The sequence below is a fragment of the Physeter macrocephalus genome, chromosome 7 (assembly GCF_002837175.3).
Source record: "Physeter macrocephalus isolate SW-GA chromosome 7, ASM283717v5, whole genome shotgun sequence".
Lineage (NCBI taxonomy): Eukaryota > Metazoa > Chordata > Mammalia > Artiodactyla > Physeteridae > Physeter > Physeter macrocephalus.
The window spans coordinates 150,113,613-150,136,517 of record NC_041220.1 but is presented as its reverse complement, the minus strand read 5'-3'; positions in this window follow the sequence as shown (position 1 = coordinate 150,136,517).

The following is a 22,905-nucleotide window of genomic DNA, read 5'->3' as shown; positions in this document are numbered from 1 at the left end:
GGGACCGGGGCACGAACCCGTGTCCCCTGCATCGGCAGGCGGACTCTCAACCAGTGAGCCACCAGGGAAGCCTGAAGCGTTCCATATTTTTAAAATAAAGATTCTGAATGCAAAAAAATAAATAAAATAAATGCTTAGAGGCAAAAAAAAAAAAAAAAAGGAAAGTTATTAGGCTGATACCTTAATAAGAATTGTGTAAATAGCATTAGGAGAATGACAAATGGTTTCCTCCAGAAGATTAACTTCTCTGCAGCTAAACCACTTTACTAGTAATTATTTGAGAAATTATCTCTGGAGCAGAACAAAAGTGAAACTCTTTAAGTTACAAAATGTGTTTTATAGACTTTTTCTAGAGAAAAAGCACATTCACATATTTGGGGATTTTTGTAATCCTTCAATGACATGGGCCCTACTGTACAAACGCCCAAAATAATATTTGACCTGGGTGTAATACTCATCCTGCTCCTTGCAGGTTCTGTAGAATATCCTTTGATGCCCATTTTGAATTAAAAATGTATAAATGTAAGGTGGGGTTCTGCAAACTTCTTCTTAAAGTAAATATTTTAGTATTTAATATCTTAAATATCTTAAAAGTAAATATTTTAGACATTCAACTTGGTGAACCAAGATGCAAAGTTGAGGAAATTAACATAGGTATATATACAACCATTTAAAATGTAATCATTTGGAAATGTTCAGACCATTCTTAACTCGCCAACCCTTAAAACACACAGATACAGGCAGGTGGCTAGATTTGGCACACTGGTTGTAGTTTGCTAAGACCTATTTTTAAAGTATCAAAAATGGTCTAAAATATCTCATTAGTAGTGATTTTAATTGTAATAATAGCATGCATAATCACAATCACTGAAATCCACGCGTTAAAGCTTATGGAATCATTTCACGTGCGTTACCTTGTGTGATTCAGCCGACTCCCCGCCTCCCAACTATCAGTCTAAGTGCTATTCCATTGGGAGCTTTGGGGTGGGAACCGATTTGATTAAACGCAATGAGGACAGAATCATCTTTTGTCTGAGATGTTCATAAAAGGCACATGATTTGTGGGATCAGCTGGCACGTGCATGATGGCCAAGCCACCCTGTGCGCTATCTTCTTGACATTGTCCTCGACAAGACAGGATTTAGAGAAAAACAACAAGCAATATACAATACCACGTAATCTTCAGAAGGAGTTTCAAGGACAAAAGTTGTGTGGCCAGGTCTCCAGTGTGAGCTTTAGACTTCCCCTGATTTGCATCGATGATCCTCTACCGAGTAGCGGGTTTTAAAGATCACTGAACAGGTGCAACTTATATCACAGACACTTCTGTGCATTTTTTTGGAAGCCCCAAGCAAAGCACAGCCAGCCTCTTCTTGAAGAAATCATCCTCGTGTGAGACAGTCGACATCGTCAAATTAAGTATTGAGTATCAAAGAAGAAAAAAAGTAGGTCAGGAAACAGTTGCCCTGCTGAACCTCAAAACTGATGTTATACAGAAAAATAATGGACGAGATGTCCGATGTCATCTCATCAAAGTGCCAGGAGACAGGAGATCAGTAGAGGTCATGGCGGAAGACGCATCACTGGTTTCTGGATGTTGAAGGTTGAGCAAGTTTTAACCCCAAGGTCGGAAGATCCGGATCTCCAGCCTCTTCACCCACCAACGATCTTCCTGTGGTTGTTAACCTGTTTTCCCCTCTACTCCACACCCAGGAGTTTGAAATTCGACTGGAAGAGCTCTAAGATTCTGGCCAGGTATAACCATCGCTACGATGCCTATCTTTTCTCCAACTCTTGCTTTTAGAAATTAGCACACAAATGACTCGATTCCGATTACCTGGTCTGTACTTCTTGAAATACCAGCACTGTAACTATTCCATAGAAAATATCTTGAAAAGACATCATTATGGGATGTGATGAAGGTACTAACTATTGTTACAATGGCGACTATATTACAGTACAGAAATATATCAAAAGAACATGTTGTACACCTTAAGTGTACACAGTGTTACAGGGCAATATATTTCAGTAGGAAAACGCTCATAGAAAATATCTTATTAGCAAGGGCCTGCTTTTTTTTTTTTTGCGGTACGCGGGCCTCTCACTGTTGTGGCCTCTCCCGTTGCGGAGCGCAGGCTCCGGACGAGCAGGCTCAGCGGCCGTGGCTCACGGGCCCAGCCGCTCCGCGGCATGTGGGGTCTTCCCGGGCCGGGGCACGAATCCGGGTCCAATCCGTGTTCCCCTGCATTGGCAGGCGGACTCCCAACCACTGCGCCACCAGGGAAGCCCAAGGGCCTGCTTTTTTGTGTGTGACCCGTACAAACTTGGACCAACATAAACCATGAGGATGCTGGAATGACCAATGGAAATCACTTCTTCAGGCGATATCATTTCTTCTTTTGGTCACCTGTGCTATTTTGGTACAATGAGAGTGCACTGATCAGTTTTAAAGGGAGTTAAAATATTTTAAATTGTGGTAAAATACACATAACATAAAAGTTAACCATTGTAACTATTTTGAAGTCTACGGTTCGGTGGCATTAAGTACATTCCCACTGTTGTGCAAGTATCCCCACCATCCTTCTCCAGAACTCTCATCTCGCTCAACTGAAACTCTGGCCCCATGAAACACTACTTCCCCGTTCCCCCTCCCCCAGTCCCTGGCACCCACCGTTCTCCTTTCTGCCTCTATGATTTTGACTGTTTCCGGCACCTCGTGTAAATGGAATCATACCACTGTGTCCTTTTGTGACTGCCTTATTACTCAAGGTTAGCCAAGGGAATTTTGTAAAGCTTGTTTCACAAGACATAGAATTATAGAATACAATAACCCCAATTTAGAAACGTTTAGAACAAGCTTGGGCAGAATTTATTTTTCTAAAATCCAGTGATGGGTTCCTAGTTGTGCAAAGATGAACGATATAATTAAGATGCACGCATTCCTCCTTCAAATGGTGTCTACTTCCTGTAAAAAAAAAAAAAAGGTGGGGACAGATTTCATAGTGTAGTCTGGGGATTTAATTAGGAATTTAGTACTGAGGGAATGCTTTCCAATTAAAAAAACTAGGGCACGGGGTAATAACAAATAAAAATGGTTTAAAAGTACTTCGGAAGCATACCGTGATATATCTGTGTAATGTGATAATGGTGAGCTTGGTGTTTATGGAGCAGTTGCTTCCAATAATAGCCAAATGTGCTCAGTCCAGAACAACAGCATAACATGCTTTTAATGTTGGTATCTTCTTAAAGGGTCATCCCATTTTTGTCCTTATGTAATAGGAAAAGCCTTATTAGGCATGCTATTTGAGAAAGACACGAAACAGCTAGAGTTTAGCGCCATCGTGAAGGAACAGTCTTTCCTGAATTTAAGACACAAAAAGAACCAATTATTTTAATTGGTTAATTTGAATACGCAGATGATTAATAGTTCTAAAAAGAAAATATACCATCAACAAAGAGAAAAGCCAAGAATCTGTGAAGGCTATTCACCACAAATGTTTATGATTACTATCAAGAATATATTATAATATGCTCATATATATAAGAATATACGTATGTTCTGTGTCTGTGATGTACAGTTGACTTGCAGACCAAAGCAGGGAATAGAGGCTCGGGACATGACATCATCCTAAAAACATCCCACTAAAAATCCATAATAATCTCAAACTTGCATTCTAATGCTGACGACAGTCTTTACATATCTCAAGCTTAAAATGACAGTAAATGAATATACATGTTTGTAAGAGTATATAAAAGTACACACACACACAGATAACGACAAATCAAAAAGAAGAAGAGGGAAAAAAATCTCCATAGAAAATAGGACATGCGTAGCACTTAGAAGACAAAAACCTGAATGGCAGTAACATTCTGTGTGCATTACTATGGACAGGGAAACTCAAGTTAAAACATGAATAAGACTCCCTTAAGTTGGGCAAAAATTTAAGTCAGGTAGTGTCCAGCACCGAGGAAAGTGTGAAGCAGAAATGGATCTCCGTACTGTTACAGGGCGTGTGGATTGACCAAACCGCTTTGGGAAGACTTCTCGAAGCATCAGGTGAGTTGAAGATGCGCTCAGCTCTCCAGACAGCTGTCTCCTCCGCAGAAGCTCAGGCCGTGTGCACAGAGTATGGGCAAGAACGTTCACGGTAACTTGCTCGTAATAATGAAAAATTAGAAATACCCACAGTGGAATAATTATCAGTAAAATAAATAAACTGTAGTCATAGGTATCAGTTTAATGAGTCTCAAGTTGAATGATGAATAAAAGAAGTGACCTTCAGCATGATACCATTTGCTTAAGTTTTAAAAATGAATAGATAGATAGGTGGTAGCTAGCTAGCTAGCTAGATGATGGATAGATGTAGGTAGGTAGGTATGTAGAGAGATAAATAGATGAGAGATGAGATAGATGATTGAGATAGATGATAGATTAGATAGATGATAGATGGATAGATATAGGGAAGGAGAGAAAGAAACAGGAAGAAAGAAAAAAGGAAGGAAGGTGGTTGGATAGACATATACATGATGGATGGATAGATGTAGGTAGGTAGGTAGATCAGATAGATAGAACTAGATGATGGATGAGATAGATGATTGAGATAGATGATAGATAAATGGGTAGAATGGAAGGGAGGAAGGAAGGAGAGATGGATGGATGGATAGATAGGTATAAATAGGTGATAGATTAGATAGATGATAGGTAGATAGATATATGGAAGGAAAGAAACAAAGATGAATAGGTAAGTATTGATAGAAAGGTAGATGCACATATGTATTAGAATGATAAGACAATTCAGGGATCCCGGACACTGCGAAAACCAAATTGAGTTTGCTGGGAAGAGAAGAAGGGAAATGAAATTGAGGGCAGGTACACAGGGGACTTCAAAATAGAATACTTCTCTAATGTGCTCCTGTGTTTTAAAAACCAACATAAAGAAGGCATGAGGGACTTCCCTGGTGGCACAGTGGTTAAGACTCCATGCTCCCAATGCAGGGGCCCCGGGTTCGATCCCTGGTCAGGGAACTAGTTCCCATATGCATGCCACAGCTAAGAGTTTGCATGTCACAACTAAGGAGCCCGCCAGCTACAACTAAGGAGCCCACGTGCCGCAACCAAGGAGCTGGTGAGCCACAACTAAGGAGCCTGGCTGCCGTCACTAAGACCTGGTGCAACCAAATAAATAAATAAATAAGTAAATAAGGCATGAAGGAGTTATGGCAAAACTGATCACACCATTCTTTCCTCCACCCCCTTCAGAACTCTTTTCACCCCCCTCCCTGCACATACAAGGCTATATTCCAAAAATATCAAACAGCTCAAGTTATCTTTTCAAAACCATATTTTTAGGACAGGAGGAAAATTGCATGCATTATTTTCCTCATGTGACATAGTTTCTCCTAAGTTTCAACTGCAATGAGAAATATCCAATTAAGAACTCCCTATTTTCCTCTTTCATTCATTTCATGGTTTTTTTCTGTTTAAATGTCATTTTTATATATCAGCAAACACTCTATCAAGCAATAAATAGTAGAGATCTTCCAATGTGAAAATATAAAGTTTTTTTTTTTTTTTTTAAAGACTAAGGCCCCTGGGAATCTTGGACATACGTTCAAACACGTGGGCATATGCTCATGTACTTAGATAAAGAGATTCAGTCGTGGCAGTTGAGTTGCACTGATTTCATTCCTAGCATCAGTTACAGGAGTGTAAGTACCCATTATCCATGAATTTAACAAACCTACATCCTTGTCCATGGTATCTTTCTGTTCTTACTAAGTCACTTTCTTTCCCATGATCAGATGTTCTAGTCTGGACTTTCTCTTCCTTTCTCTGAGTAGAGCAGTCTTTACAGTGGAGTGATGAACATATCTAATGCTTCATACGGTGTAAAGGAGTATAAAATTGGATGTTTCGGGGAGCATGTGTGAGAAGAGAACACAAGATGTCCTGTGACAAGGAGCCTAGAAATGGTGCCGGCTCATACGGGCACCTTGTCAGGTCATTATTGTTTGAAAACGAAGAATGCAAGAGACTTGTTAACTGCATGTACCATTTATATACATACAACACACATGTACACGTATGTCTATATATATGTCTCTTCTTTCCCTCTTTTTATATACATACATTTATTATATACTTTATATTATTTTATATTTCATGAATTATATATTAATATATTATGTATATTGTATATTAACAAATCGATCATTAATTATATTGTAATTATATATTATATTACACATAATGTATAATTATAATATAACATACTAATGTATAATTACATATAATGTATAATTATATAATATATAAGGTATAATTACATATAATATGTATAATTATATATGTGTATAGAATATAGTACACAATAATGTATATATAATAATTAGTATATTGATTAATAATATTTTTGCACAGAATTTAGAGTGTTTCACATCAGGTAGCTTTCTAAGTATGCTACATTTGCTAACTTCACAATTTAATCTTTACAACAGCCATGAGACGGAAGTTACTCTTAACACCCATTTTTACAGTGAGCACCGATGCCCAGAGAGGCGTCCGTACCAAGCAAGAAGTGCTGAGTGCAAGCAGTGTTTTGATTCTAGGCAGTGTGGTCCAGAGATGCTCTCCCAGCCAGCATGTGCTGTCAGAAGTCACCATTGGTTTCCACTTCTCCCCAAGAGCAAGATGGCGCCTCAAGAGGATACAGATATCCACAGAAATCCGCCATGTTGAATTTAGCATTCAAGATTCATCCTCACCCTGTAAATTCAACATCCATTCTTGCTCTTATATGTACGGAAGTAAATCTCTGTATAATAGTCGCACGTGCACCTCAGAGCCAAAAGAGGATGACAGAAGCCTCTGTAGGTCTTGTTTCTCTTGCTAGGGATACAGATGTTGCAAAGGAAAAATGTTAGATGCCTCTAAGTTAATCGCCAAAGAGAGTCACCAACAGCCTTGGATCTATTTAAGTAGCTCCTGTATGGAACGTTCTTGATGTATTGAATATTTGAAGCCCCATTATTAGCACCCTCATCCATAGCTACATTCATCATCATTGGCCACGTAATGGGAAATGTTTTGCTAGCTACCAAAGTGCTGTGTGCTCATTTCAGAACGTCTTGTGCTCTTAATGTATTTCTTAATGATGCTTCCAAGTTGTGATGGGGAACAGGGGCTTTGGCAGTCAGAAAGCCCATGTCTCATTGCAGCTACTTCTTCAGGTGGAGACATCTTCGCCCTCCTTAAAACAGACACCGATACGTAAAGCTCAAATGACCAAGACTTCGCTTCATTTACTGAAACCAAATGAAACATCAGTATCCCTTTTTAGGATAATAATTGCACTTACAGTCACCTCTGAATTTTGTATGAGCAGTCACAAAATGGGAAAACAAGAAGGTCCTCTTGATACGTTCAGATGTTGAGACTCTGACCAAGGAGCTTCACTAGACAAGAAAGAATTCGTTGCAACTTCAGAGGTGATCCAGCTTATCTTAAATGGGTGTTGGTCATCCAGGTGAACTGGAATGGCAGTACGCGTGTAAAGAATCATTGGAAATAGCTGGAGTCTTTGGTCGGGTTCCCTAGAAGAAGAACCTGAGACAGGACTTTGAGTGCCATTGATTCACTGAGGGAGAAACCAGCAAGGAAGGTGCAGAGAAATAAGAAAGGACCAGCCCCTGGTAAAATAGAGCCTTGGTCTGATACCATGGTGGCAGGGCCCCTGGAGCACAGATTGCACCATCCAGCTTCGAAGCAAGAAGGACCACCATTTGTAGCCCCCATGTCAGGAGGTCTTTGGCTGTGGGGTCTTCAGGGTGGGTAGGTAGGGGGTAACTTTCCAGGTGGGGCAACTTATTCTCCACCAAGGGCAGTTCTCTATAGACGAGAGCAGCTGTGACCGGTTAATAGCACCCAGTTCCAACGGCTGGAAGAGATCTCCATCTGCCCTGTAAAGATCTGGGCAAGGGGTCAAAACAGCATCTATCCCCCTACTAACTCCTGCAAGTGGAAATCTGTTTAAACGTTCATTAAAAATAATACTTCTCACGCTGTGATTCCTAATACTTATCACTCGGAAATTCTCCTGTGTTAAATTCAAATTAGGTGATGGCTTATTCTGGCCATGATTGTATATATTTAAGATCATGATTTCTGAATCTTTCACTTATATCCCAAGGTAAGGATTTGTTTAAAAAAGTTTTTTTTTAATTTTTTTTTTTTAAGATTTATTGGTACAGTTTCAAACCCTGGGGTTCCTTTTGTACACGTATTTTCCAGGCTTATAAGTCCTCATACTTAGCTAGAGTTGACACGTAGAATAATGATTTCTCAATGAGAAGCTGAACTGGATTTATTAGCAGGTATTTATGTATCCTTGCAATAAATCATGAGAATGAATATCCATAAAGTCCTATTTTTTTTCACTAATCCGGTCAACTGCTGGGTAGACATGTCTTGTCTTTTAATCCATTTCATATTCATAATTAGAACTCATTATTTCAGTAAAAATCTGTTGATTTATGGTTATCCTAAGCGCATGCATTTGGAGGAGTTTGGAAGCCTGCCCGCATATTAACAGTTTCAGAGGAGAACTAATGCAATCACCATGAGAATGCATGAAAAATGTACAAGAATAATACTGGATCCCAGACATAAAGGACAAGGCAGAATTTAAAACAGCCCTGCTTCCATTCTCAAAAAGGCACCACTTAATAATTATTATTAGGAGGGAGTCATTTAGCTTTATCATTGTGTAATGTTCTATAATGGACTTAACACTTTTATGCGTACGTCTTTATTTCATTCTGACACTAGGAAATAGGCAGGGTGCCTATAATTCTTTTTACAGACAAGTTGATGAAACCAAGGCTCTGATGCTCAAGGCATTACCCACGGTCACAGAGATAGTTTGGAGATCGTCTCCTTGCCCCAGGTCCTGGCCTTCAGCCTTCCTCAGGCTCCCACCCCAACATGTTTTAGGGTGGACATGAATGGTCGCTGCACGAGGGAAACTCTCTCTAGGACAACTGTGATCTCTCCTTCAAAGTCTCCATGCACAGAGAATCCTACTGCAGATCAAAACTCTGAAATCTCGCTCCTTTGTGTTGAATACCTTCCTCCATCATCCTGGGAGGGAACGGTGTGTAAACAGGTCACCGTCCACGCAAAACCCTTTTACCGTTGGTCCTACGAGTCGCCCCTCTCAGCCAGGATTCATTTATTAGGGTTGACAGAACCAACAGGGATGCCCGGGGAGGAATCCCATGAGCCTGGCAACTGGAGAGCTGGTTCGATAGCTGTCACACAGTCCACCAAGAAGAAATATGGATTTAACTTTCCAGAAGGGATTAAAGACTTTGTTAATATTGTGAAACATTAAGGTAACGTTTTAAAATTTTAATCGATGGTTAATGCCATTATGGGAGGGCCGCACACGAGGGGACTGTCAGAGAATGGTGTTCGATATTCTCTGTAAACGACTAACCGTTTAAAGGAGAGAAATGAGGAGGAAAGAAATTGGAATTCGGGAGTGTCTGGGTTAAGAGGAATTTGAATAAGGTGACTACATAATTTCACCATTCCACTAGGTCTCTTGAGAGAAATGGGGACACAAAAACAAAAGCATAAATTTATAAATTTTATGATTGTTTAAAAAATTATTGACTGAGGAATAAATTTTATTGAATTGATGGAGCTATATATTAGTTCTCTTAAAAAGGATTTCTGCCCACACATATATCATTAAAAATATTTCTTAACAGACAGTAATCCTAAGGGTTCTCATCACAAGGAAAAAAATTATATATATATATATATGTGTGTATATATACATACATATATGTATATATATGTTTCTTGCATTTTAGTTCTCAATAAAATGGTGGATTATCCTGCTTGGGTTGCCATAGTAAAGTACCACAAACTGGGTGGCTAAAAAAAATAGAAATTTATTTTCTCACGGTCTGGAGGTTGAATGTCTAAGATCAAGGTGTCAGCAGGGCTGGTTCCTCCCGAGGCCTCTCTCCTGGGCGTGTAGACGGCCGTCTCCTCCCTGTGTCCTCACATGGTCATTCCTCCTTGTGTATCTGTGTCCTAATCTCCTCTTCTTATAAGCACGCTAGTCGTGTGGGCTCAGGGCCCACCCTAGTGACTTCATTTAACCTTAGTGACTCTATCAACAAATACAGTTATATTGGGTGCTAGGGTGTCAACACGTGAATTTTGAGGGCATACAATTCAGCCTGTAACACATGGAAACAGTACGTGGTAACCCCCACTGAATGCAGCTACAAAATCTGGACAGCTAGCTGAAGACCCTCACCGTGAAATGGACAGTACGTATCTATCAGAATGGCCAAACACAAATAGGTAACAGTGGATTTCTACTATAGCATTAATGGCGAAACTACCATCCCAGGCATTCACAGAATATTTATATGCACTAAGACAGTACTGTTGAGCCTTCCTTTCTCCCGCACACGTTTGCCATATTCCCAATAATGTCCTATTGCTACCCTGAGCCTTGCCCTGATGGCTTCACGTATAGTCTGGGTCCTGGCAGCAGCCGTGGCTCAACTGGTATACCAAATAGCCAGTACTACTGGACACCATCATCGGAGACCAGAAAGAGTCCACAGCACCAGCTTCTGCCCCAACGCAAGCTGTATTATTAGCCAGCACCCTGCATACTGCCCTTCAAAGGAGATGCTCATGACTTTGCACCTGGAAGGGGTTGGGGTAAGAGGTTCTGCAGCTTTGCCCTTCAAGTGTATCTGTATGTTTAAGTGATGACTCTGCAGACCACCTCTGTATTGCACGTAGAACCAGCAAAAAAAATCACGGCAGAATCTGGGAACTTCAGAGCGGTGCTCAATCCCACCTGTCCTAGCCCATTTTCATGCAGCTGTGGGCAGTCTTTGGCGTCGTTTACTGGAAATGAGAAGTCTGTGATAGAGACTTCCGCGCTGGTCCGGCGGTGAAGACTCCGTGCTTCCACTGCAGGGAGTGTGGGTTCAGTCCCTGGTCAAGAAACCCAAGATCCCGCATGCCGCGACGCGGCCAAAAAAAACCACCCAAAGTCTGTGATGGATGCGAAGTTGAGAAGGATGCGGAGGCAACAGTCAGAATCATGCAAGTTTTGCACTTGCAAAGAGTGTCCTCTGCAAACCAGAAAGAATGGTTACCAGATGGAAAAGGGATTGGGAAAAGTAGAATATCGTGGAATACCCAAGATCAATGGTTCTTAACTTTTGAGGGTATAGATGTTAATTATGATTTGAGAGTTTGCTGAAAGTTACTGATAGCTCCCCAAGAAGAATGCACCTACACTCAACGTTTTGCCTAAAATTGCAGAGTTCAGGCAATCCTGAATTCTGTCCATGGATTCCTTAGGACAGTAGCTCTTCAATGATGGTTATAGCATTTTGTTGTTATTCCTGTTATTATGATAATTTAGTGTCACTACTGTCATTTAGCAGGTGGCAGCCAGGAATGATAAAAAGTTCTGCAGTGTCCATAACATTGAAACAGAACGTAATTTTAAAAAAGCAATAAAGAATTGTACCATTTCCCACACAACTTTGAAATATCCCTCCAAGTATCTGTTTACATAAAAAAGCTCTCCGTAATTATCTGAACCTAGAACCTAACTGCATTTTATATCTAAATTCAAGGCGTATTTTTTTTTTTTTTTGCACAGTTACAATAGGCAGTGAATTTTCCAAGAGCACAGCTGCCAAGTAATCAGAGGGAAAATTGTAGTTTATTTGTTTGGAAACTTCCCAAGAGTTGTTAACAATTTTAGAAGAATTCCAACACTGCTTATGGTATCTGAGTCACTGGCACAAGCAGTTTAACCCCCAAAGCTTTGGACCACTTCATTTTGTCATATGGTGAAAATACATACTATATTATCACATATTACTTTCCATTTATTTCTTTTTTATACTGTAATTAGGGAATTTACTGTTATTATTATTATTATTAAATAATAAGTTATAGCATAATGAGTAAGAGTGATGGTTTCATATTTCATCATTTATAACCTTTGCGGTCTTGGGCAATTCCTTTGCCTTTGTGCCTCAGTTTCCTGATCTATAGAATGATGATAAAAAACGACTTACCTCTTAGAGCTTTTGAGAATTAAGTGAGTTACTATTTTGTGTGTAAAACATTTGTGCCTGACACCTAGTAAACACTATATAAAGTTAGCCATCATTATCGTTATTGTTATTAATATGAATTAATATATCAATGTGAGAATAAGAGGTGTATTTCAAATATTTGTTATGTAACAATATGCAAGCAATGTATAAAATACTGTTACATACATGGGAGATTTTTGTCTCTTAAGATTTAGAACAACTGTTCTCAAAATTTAGGTAGACCCATCTTGAGAGGTTTTAGGAAAATTGCCTTGTAGTGAGAGATTTAATTTTTTTTAAAGTCCTACCTTTAACAAGACAGGCATACTTTACTCCTCTTTCATGACATTTGTTTTGTTCTTGACGTCATTGAAATGTTCCTCCAACCTAGAACATTCTTCTTTTCTTTGACTCAGTACGTGAGTCCATTTCCTTCACGTTTACTAAGTGTTGATTGAAAGGGTTGTCATTACCAGAGATGTCTTTTGCCTTCAATATTGAAAAACAGTTTCGCTCCAACAAAAGAAACTTCCTGGAGTCCCCTGCAAACAACGGCCATGCCGCTTTCCTTCACGGGGCTATTCATGACGTCTGTGGTTACCATGTCTGCTCACCTCACATGCCACTGGGATTGCAACCTCGCCCATCAACAGTGTGTTAAATGAATCATTTTCTTCCTCTATGTTCTCCTAGGGTCCCCAATGCACCCAGCCTACTAAAATGGTGATATTTCAACATCTTGGTGTTGCGCAGTCTGTCTTGCTGAGAAGCAAATAATGATCTTTGACTTCTGCTGGTGAAAGTTGGCAACCTTTAGACCAAAGAGATTCTGAGAAATGGTATGGATTAAATAACTTCTTGTTATAAAAGTCAAATCATGCATTATTTTCTTGGCTCTGTTTTAGGGAATAGAACCAGGGAATTTTGTTAGTTATGTATATTCAACTTCCTGAAGGAATATAGATTGCTTACATTTTTTTTCTTATTCTTTGGTTCTCATCAGCTTAACTAATTCCTATTTGCCCTCCATCAACGCAAATGAGTCTTCTTTAGAATCCATAAGTTGCAATACAGGATGTGGATACTGTTCTATGTTTCATGATCCTTAAAGTGTGGGATGAGTGAACTCTATAATTACTCATCAGAAAAAAAAATTCCATGGTGTCTCCTGCCCAAGTTCTCATCAAACCCATTCTGAAGAATTAACTTAATGAGGATTAATTGAAGGAGAAGTAGCCCACCTACCTTCTAGATTTCTAAAACATCAAGGATTTCCTGTTCTCCGTTTATTTGGACAACATTTTCTTGAATGGCACCAAATGGCAGTGAAGTTTAGCTTGGATACTGTGTCATCTGCTAATGTTTAGGATACAGCACATGGAGACATGGTGCATCTGCTGGATGAGCTCACGGTCTTGGAGAGAAGAATGGACCTAAAGATCTGGGAGCATGGAGAATGCTTTACCTCCCCCGCCCACCATGCTGCATGTTAAGTGATGGATCTACTATGAACTCAGTGGTGCCCAATCCTAGCAGGCAGTATCCTAATTAACTGAAGAAATGCCGTGTTCCCCATTCTCAGAAAAAGAGATAATTAAACATTAGTTTACAACTACTTTACATAGACCATTCTTAAAGCATGCCTTATGTGGCTCTTCTGTTAAGTACAATGAACATTCGGATAGGCACTTTGTGATGAATGGATCATTTTAAAAAATCTTTGTTACAGTTAAAACTAATTGGGAGCATGAGGTAAATGCCCATAAAACAACAAACAGTAAGATTCTCAGTATTTACCTGTTCCCTCGGAGCAATTACAAGAAATGCTTCAGGGTATTATTGGGGTCAGAGCTACCTTGATTAGTAAAAAGCCTCATTAACAAGGTTGGACTTGCAGAATAATTTGTATTTACCTCCAAAATAAAGAAGAAGAGAAGTTGTTTCGCAGAAGAAAAGGATAAAATGACCAACGGCCCTGAGAATGAGAAGAGAATGTTTTGAGAGACCTTACTTAAATCAGACTGATGAAAAAAGATCCCAGTCATTGAGAAGCAGTCAACATGAGTTTGTCCAAGTAGAGTCGTAAAAACTGAAATAGACCTAGAAATCTCAAAATTTGGTTCTATAATTGGACAATGCAGGAGCATAGTAAGGTTTGGAGCAGGGTATTGGCATGTAAATAAAACACTTCAATAAAATTAAACTCAGAAGTCATTGCCAGTAGACAGAAATAAGAAAAAGTCTGTAGTCAATGAAGTTTATTGGGAGGCTGCTGGCATCCTTCACTCAAGAAGCTGAGTAGGAGAAGTAAAGGCAGGATGCATGGACAGGAAGAAGTGTAGGATTTTTGTTTCTACCAATATGGCAGACTGTTTTTACCAAAGCAACATTCCCACTGGAGAATACATAAAAATTCTGGATAAGGCGTGGCAAACTTTCTTTAAAACACACAGCAGCCGCATAGCACAGGGAGATCAGCTCGGTGGTTTGTGACCACCTAGAGGGGTGGGATAGGGAGGGTGGGAGGGAGGGAGATGCAAGAGGGAGGGGATATGGGGACATATGTATATGTATAACTGAGTCACTTTGTTATACAGCAGAAACTAACACACCATTGTAAAGCAATTATACTCCAATAAAGATGTTAAAAAAAAACACACAGCAGATTATAAGAAAGTGGAAGTAATTAATTGCTAGGGGGAGAAATGTAACAGGACAGGGAATAAGAGTGTTCAGAGGACTCAAAACTTCTTTGAGGGGATTAGACATTTCCGCTTGTAACAAAGGGAGTACACAAGACCTTGGTCTTATACCAAGGATGGAGTAGAAATTGAGATCCCTTTTTGCAGCCAGGAACTCAGAAGGCTCTTCTGCCAGTCAAACATTGCACTAGAAAAGAAAAACCCACCTGCTAAAACAAGGAGGTAAGAAGAAAATGTATGCAGGGGACTTCCCTGGTGGCGCAGTAGTTAAGACTCTGTGATGCCAGTGCAGGGGGCCTGGGTTCAATCCCTGATCAGGGAACTAGAGCCCACGTGCATGCTGCAACTAAGAGTATGCATGCCACAACTAAGGAGCCCTCGAGCCGCAACTAAGGAGCCCACCTGCCGCAACTAAGACCCGGTGCAACCAAATAAATAAATAAATAATAAATAAATAAATATTTAAAAGAAAAGAAGAAGAAAATATACTCTTCTGATCTGACATCCAGGTTGGAATAATGTTTCCTCCAAGACTTTGTAACTATAGAACTGTTGTTGCAGAGTTTGGGAGGTTAGACCTTACATTTCTTGCACGATGTAAGAAGAACCAAGACAATGATAACATGATTACCTTAAAATGCCCTAGTGTTGTGAGGACACAGGGTGCCTGGCACCTGGAAAGTGACTCTTCCTTAGATGGATGTACGCTCAAAATGAGCCGAAGATTTCTCACAGGTAAAGCACACGTTAACATAAGTACACAAACCCAAATTACAAAGTGCGCAAGGGGACAAGCTACTAGGAGCAAGAGTTAGCTGTAGGAGCAAACAGCGCGTGATATCTCTAAGAAATTAATATTTGCACCATGCCCATCGTCCTGTCCGCAGTAAACTCTATCAATTTCCTTCATCCTACTCCCAATAAAATGTTTGTTTTATGCAAATTATAGTAACTTCCTTTGCCCTGTACCTAAAAAATAGTTACACCATCTTCCATCACACTAGTCCCAATAAACTCTCTGTACCAACTTCCATCATCCTGTCCCCAATAAACTATATCAAATTCTTCCATTATCTTTCTCCAGTAAACTCTTTATACCAATTTCCATCATCCTATCCCCAATAAACTTTCTCCTGGGGATGATTCCATGACTGGGGCAGCTGTACCTTCTGAAACCACATTCTCACCTACAGCCCCATTGCATCCGTTAGCTGCCTACCTTGGTCCAGCCATACTTGCTTGGACTACCAAGGTTGGCCGAGTCCTGAGATGAGCTGTTTACCAACCTACTGCCAAGAAGCCAGGCAAAGCCACAGCCCTGATCCATTGATGGGGACAGAGGGGTCTCCACTCTTTGAAGGGAAATGAACACCTTGGATGAGAACCTAGCACACAGGGTACTAGTTCAGAGCAACTACACAAGACATCGGGTGCTCCATCTTGGACGGTTGTGTAAAGACTCTTGCTTAGATGAAGCAAATATCCTACATGATGTTGTGTCTGTAGATAGACATATAAATCATCACTATTTTTCTACGTTCCTTGTGATTCACCCTCTCTGATTTTATCACGGTCCTTCTATGCCTATTTATACTCTCCATCTGTTATAGACCCTTCCAGAAATGGGTTCTACATCCTTCCTGCCTGGTGTGTAAACAATGAGTCCTTTTGTCATAAAACTATCACCTTCCAACTTTCAGGAACGTGTCCTGGTTCTGGCATTCTGGAATACATGAACAAGAAAATATGTGTCTCCAATGCCACGATTTTATAATAGTCAGTCATGACTTATTGCTTCCTTAAACTTTCCAGAACGATCAACACTTACCCTATAGCTCCCTAATGACCTTTGTTTGTTTTTTCAATTTTATACTGAATTGGTAGAAGAAAATCAATCTTCTGTTACCCTATCACCTTTCCCAGGGAAAAATTGATGCAAAGGCACCTTGAATATTCTTGAGATTGTTGATTTCGGATCTTCAGTGTTGCAGACATAAATTTTGGCTGGTGATTCTCTAATGTCAGAGAGCCTTGAAATCATATTGTTTTTGTTGTTTGGAATGCATCTTAGATTTGGGACTACTATCAGGTATGTTTCAGATTGGCTTTTAAGTGCTCATGGAGTTTTTGGAAGCTTATCTCTTGCAAAACTTTCTGAAGGTAGTAAGAGGCAATGCATAGCCTAGCTTTGTTGGTGTTTAAGGGTAATGAAACCTGTTTTAGGTGAAAGAAATGCAAAGCACATGCCCAGGAGAGGTAAAGCCATGGATGTTGATGTGCAGAGTAAATGATTTTTAGCGGAGTAGGACTGGACAGATTAAAAAGTTTGAAAACTAGCAGGTAAAATCCTGCTAAGTATATAAAAATTCTTTATGATATATTAGGTGAAAAAATATGGTGCAAATTAATGTATGTAGAAAAGTAACTTTTGTGTTGGAAAGGGGTTAAAAGGATTATATATTCATTTTTTTTTATTTGCATAAAGGAAACACTGGATGGGTGCATAAAAATCTTACCTGGAGAAAACAAAAGTATGAGCATGGAATATCAAAAGAAACATTCATGAGTTTTGAATTATCTGGATGTCTCACTCATTTTAACATTAAGTGAAATTTAAAATTTAAAAAGTGGTATGTAAAAGTGATTTTAGCTGTACCTTCTGAAACCACATTCTCACCTACAGCCCCATTGCATCCGTTAGCTGCCTACCTTGGTCCAGCCATACTTGCTTGGACTACCAAGGTTGGCCGAGTCCTGAGATGAGCTGTTTACCAACCTACTGCCAAGAAGCCAGGCAAAGCCACAGCCCTGATCCATTGATGGGGACAGAGGGGTCTCCACTCTTTGAAGGGAAATGAACACCTTGGATGAGAACCTAGCACACAGGGTACTAGTTCAGAGCAACTACACAAGACATCGGGTGCTCCATCTTGGACGGTTGTGTAAAGACTCTTGCTTAGATGAAGCAAATATCCTACATGATGTTGTGTCTGTAGATAGACATATAAATCATCACTATTTTTCTACGTTCCTTGTGATTCACCCTCTCTGATTTTATCACGGTCCTTCTATGCCTATTTATACTCTCCATCTGTTATAGACCCTTCCAGAAATGGGTTCTACATCCTTCCTGCCTGGTGTGTAAACAATGAGTCCTTTTGTCATAAAACTATCACCTTCCAACTTTCAGGAACGTGTCCTGGTTCTGGCATTCTGGAATACATGAACAAGAAAATATGTGTCTCCAATGCCACGATTTTATAATAGTTCTGGAATTCTGGAATACATGAACAAGAAAATATGTGTCTCCAATGCCACGATTTTATAATAGTCAGTCATGACTTATTGCTTCCTTAAACTTTCCAGAACGATCAACACTTACCCTATAGCTCCCTAATGACCTTTGTTTGTTTTTTCAATTTTATACTGAATTGGTAGAAGAAAATCAATCTTCTGTTACCCTATCACCTTTCCCAGGGAAAAATTGATGCAAAGGCACCTTGAATATTCTTGAGATTGTTGATTTCGGATCTTCAGTGTTGCAGACATAAATTTTGGCTGGTGATTCTCTAATGTCAGAGAGCCTTGAAATCATATTGTTTTTGTTGTTTGGAATGCATCTTAGATTTGGGACTACTATCAGGTATGTTTCAGATTGGCTTTTAAGTGCTCATGGAGTTTTTGGAAGCTTATCTCTTGCAAAACTTTCTGAAGGTAGTAAGAGGCAATGCATAGCCTAGCTTTGTTGGTGTTTAAGGGTAATGAAACCTGTTTTAGGTGAAAGAAATGCAAAGCACATGCCCAGGAGAGGTAAAGCCATGGATGTTGATGTGCAGAGTAAATGATTTTTAGCGGAGTAGGACTGGACAGATTAAAAAGTTTGAAAACTAGCAGGTAAAATCCTGCTAAGTATATAAAAATTCTTTATGATATATTAGGTGAAAAAATATGGTGCAAATTAATGTATGTAGAAAAGTAACTTTTGTGTTGGAAAGGGGTTAAAAGGATTATATATTCATTTTTTTTTATTTGCATAAAGGAAACACTGGATGGGTGCATAAAAATCTTACCTGGAGAAAACAAAAGTATGAGCATGGAATATCAAAAGAAACATTCATGAGTTTTGAATTATCTGGATGTCTCACTCATTTTAACATTAAGTGAAATTTAAAATTTAAAAAGTGGTATGTAAAAGTGATTTTTAAAAAAAGAGGTAGGTTAAATTATTAATTCCTAGAATTCTAGTGGAAATCCATTACTCGGACATAATTCTGACCACGATGGAAGAATTGATTTAAAACAGTTCACATTTTGGAGTTAGGTACAATTCATACACTTTGCAGAGTTGTTCATACTCATACAAGGGGGAACTTTGAGTGTTTCCACTTGATTTTAGGCAAACGATCAATTGATACACTATGTTTTTGTAGCTGGAGATTCTCCACAGAAAAATTACTCAGGCAGAATAGATATTCTTGGAAATGAAATTTTGCACATAAAATCCCAATCCTTGAGGCTGCAGATTAGGAGATTTTTGGCTTTGGTATATTCAAAGACTATGTCCACATTCTCTGAGAAGCCCTCAAGGGAAAAATGACAGACAGGCATGGACTGTAAGTTGGGTGTCAAGAAAGCTCAGTTTCAGAATAAGTTGGCACTTACATAAATGCTGAGTACAACAGAAAATGTTCATAATTTTATAGTTCTACCAGAGTATTTTGGTAGAATTTTATAGTTCTACCAATAACACAACCTACTGCTTGCTGTAGAAGACATGGTCTTCATTGCAGGTGAAGAGAACAAAGCTTAGTTGGTCTACAACTTCTCTTCAATGGGACTGATTATTAGGCTGGACAGGATAAAACGAGCCTGGTTAGATAGGAGTGGAAGTCGGGGAGCTCTTGAAAGTGGCCTGCCCAATGTTCATTGTCCTTTCTCTCAAACTGAGTGGTCCTCTTGCTTTGTTCTGAGTGGTAATGTCTCCCAGTAGAAGAGGACTGCATGGTGTATCATCCCTTGAAGCTAAGTGATGTCATTGCTTTGGCTTCCACAAGGGTGCCTTGACCTGAAATGGATTTAGCTGACTTCTCCCTTTTATTCTCTCCTTTTCCCTTCTTCCTGCCTGCGATGGAGACATGGCTGGAGCTACAGCTGACATGTTGTAACCATCAAGGAAAGAGAGACCAAGAGAATGGCACCACATGTAACTGACATTCCAGGACCCCTGAGCCAAAGTAGACGCGTGTCTCCCTCCAGAATTCTGGTTAAATGACAGCAGAAGCGGAATTCATTTAATAATCCCATGAACAAGAGCTAACTTTTCTTCAGTGTCCACTCTGCGTCAGGTCTTTCTCTAGAACCTTCTCCTGTACTAATATATTTAATCCTTACAACATCTTTATGAAGTAGATACTGTAATTATGCCCATTTGACAGATGAGGAAATGCAGTGTTAGCTCACATTAACACAGGAGCTAAGAATTTTGTCATATATCTTTGAAGAGCTTTGACCAGTGGGAAAATAGAAAATACACAAAAATGATGTAAATGTAACACCTTCTTTTTTTTGGACCTCAGTTGCAAAAACATACATGAGACATGAGTCTTGACTCACGACCTACTCTCATCATTAGTCTAGAAAAGGCTCATGCATTTCTTTGTGTGTTTATAGTCGTCAAAGAGGCAACCACACAAAAACAGAACCTTAAGAATAACCCACCTACTGTTATGTGGTTCCCCACCCCACCTCCTTCTATTCCTCTGTCCAGGGAAGCGGCTGTCCTCAGTCCTGTGTTCATCCTTTTCTTGTTTTCTTTTGTATGTCATCTTACTGCATAAATAAATGTTCCTCATATACACACACATACCCAGAATGACAGAGATGTAAAAGTAAAATAAAAGGCAGCGCAGTGGACACAGTAAAACAAGGACAAATCAAAAGGAAGAAGCATCTAGACATCCCTGGAGTAGGTTAGCGGCGTTTGGATGAAGGGGTGATATTTAAAAACTGAACTCCAGAGGAAATTGATGGGGCAGGGGCTTGAGCGGCGCTGGAAGAAGATGGGAAAGTTGGAGAAGAAATAATTAAGTGGGGGAGGGTGTGGAGTTATGAAATGAGTTGGCTTATCTGAAAAATGGGATTTTTTTTTTTTTTCCTGTAAGAAATAACAGAAGTAGGAATAGGACCACCTCTTTATCCTCCTGACTTTGCGTTCTTCCACTTACATGTGGTTCTGTCAACGCCTGTTACTGCTCTATTTGACCTTCATGTGCAGGCTAGTCGGGACTATATTGATATTATTTCAAGCCATTGGTTCCCATGACAACTCCATTTTCCCCCCAAATAATTTATTCGCCCCCAGTTCTACAACATAGCTGGGCATGGCCTTTTAACCCAAGGGGCCTTACAAATTATTTAAATCATCTTAAAATGTAATGAGCTCTCATTCACTTAGGCTAAGAACATACGTCATGTGACCTGTAGAAATTATTTTGTTGAGCTGATGCATGTAGGGAGGTGCACTAAAAGCAAACCTCTCCAGCCTCTGAGGGAGTTGTCTCAGCGAAGAATAATTCCTGGAAACATGGAAAAGCTACCGGGCTCTTTCACATAAATGACTTCTTGCAGAATAAGAGCAGTTGCAGCTTAAAGTAAATGTTGGTCGTTTTTCCAGTGTCTGTATCTTCCATATTTATTTTCCTGAAAACTGAATATTCTCCTGAGAGAGTGACTTTCACGGTTACAACCGGGGGTAGATGCCTCTAAATTTGCACCCCCTGCTGCAAAGCAGACATCTGGACAAAATAGCACCTGAGAGATTGGTCAAGAAGGATTCTTCCATGAAGTCATATTCTAGAGTTGAAGAGTTTTCTACAATGTTAAGAGGTGCAATCATAGAAACTCATCTTCTTTTTTTCTTGAATACTAAGCCAGCACTTGTTATTTACCAAGGATGCTACAGATTGGCTGTGCTGGGTATGATACTTACTATAGATGTATGTGCATCTGAGGGTTTATTGATTTTATTATAGAACGCCCTGGGTATGGCTGTGCTGGGTATGATACTTACTATAGATGTATGTGCATCTGAGGGTTATTGATTTTATTATAGAACGCCCTGGGTATGGCTGTGCTGGGTATGATACACTTACTGTAGATGTATGTGCGTCTGAGGGTTATTGATTTTATTATAGAACGCCCTGGGTATGTGAACTGGGAATGCATTTTAGAATTCAGATACGCGGGAATCTATCTGAGTAGGGAAGGTAGGTGAGAGCAAGAAGACTCAGCATGTGAAGCATGTGATGGGGAGGTGATAAGGCAGGACCGTTGATCTGTGTATTGTTTACTGGATGAGCCAGAGGTATTAAGGCAAAGAGCCCCACCGGTTGAAGTTGCTGTCTTGTCTTCCAGGTCAGTACTCTCTGTAGCGTAGCTGTGTCTTCGTTCTTTGGATGGTGAACATTTGGCTGTCTGTTCGGAAAACACCAAAACATAGTTCCCATTTGTGAAAAAATAAATATAAAATTTCAACAACGTATTACGACAACATTTATTCTAGTTTTATAGGCACCTGCCATCGCTGGCAGTTGTCAAAATATTGGAACTCAAATATTAGTGGAATGTCTCACTTGAAAAATACCGATTCTGCATTTCTTGTATTATGCTGTGTAAATTATTACGCTAGTATAGCTGCGGAGTCGGCTCCTGTTTCTTTGAAGTCCCTTCACATTTGCTTATTTTTTATGTACGTTTCTTACTTCCACACTTTTCCCAAAGGATGGATGATAATAAATCATTCTCACTTTATTTATTGAATTTCTTGCTCTTCTTAGCTAAGCTCTGCGATTGCACGCTCATAATCTCATGCCAGAATTCACTGATTTTTTTTTCACTTTCAATTTTGAATCAAAATTGAATTGTATTGATTCCCAAGCACTGTAATCTACTAGCTTCAGTTTTCAATAAGATGAGAGATTTTATTGACTCTGAAATGAAAAGAAAATTCACAATTCTGTCAAAGAATTTGGAATTTGAGAGTATGTTA